Source organism: Penaeus monodon, chromosome 32 (genome assembly GCF_015228065.2).
Source record: "Penaeus monodon isolate SGIC_2016 chromosome 32, NSTDA_Pmon_1, whole genome shotgun sequence".
Taxonomy (NCBI): Eukaryota; Metazoa; Arthropoda; class Malacostraca; order Decapoda; family Penaeidae; genus Penaeus; species Penaeus monodon.
In genome coordinates this window covers 23,051,518-23,051,921 of record NC_051417.1, presented here as the reverse complement: position 1 = coordinate 23,051,921, position 404 = coordinate 23,051,518, and the positions used below count along the sequence as shown (strand labels likewise).

Below are 404 nucleotides of genomic sequence, written 5' to 3'. Positions count from 1 at the left end.
GGTAATAGGAAAATATGCCAAAATTTTCATCCTTTATAAAAAGTCGATTTGTCAGATTTTTGTTCTTCTTGCCTGAGGTCAAGAGAGCGTGCCTTTAGCTTGGGCCAGCGAGTGGGGGAGGGGAGGGATGTAGGGGGTGTGGGGGCACTCCACCCCCTGTTCCCCTACATCCCCCCCACTCAGCCCACCACCCTCACGCGACAGCTTTACCTTTCACATGTAAATATCTCTCCGACTTTGCAAAGTGAATTGTGTAAAAAGCACTTGTTCCCGATCCCCCTCTCACCAACACCTTTTCTGTGTCACCGGAGTTGTGTATATACACGGTAAATGCATTTTCAGTTTTGCCTCCAGACTAGAGAGAAAGGGAAAGAATAAGAGAGGGAGAGTTGGAATGAGAATAA

General features: G+C 47.3%; 1 protein-coding gene across 1 annotated transcript in view; it reads left to right on the top strand.

Annotated features, from left to right (window-relative positions):
• LOC119593728 (discoidin domain-containing receptor 2-like) overlaps positions 1-404 on the top strand; it is a gene marked incomplete at its 5' end in the record, with an annotated part of 119,890 nt that overhangs the window by 92,280 nt on the left and 27,206 nt on the right.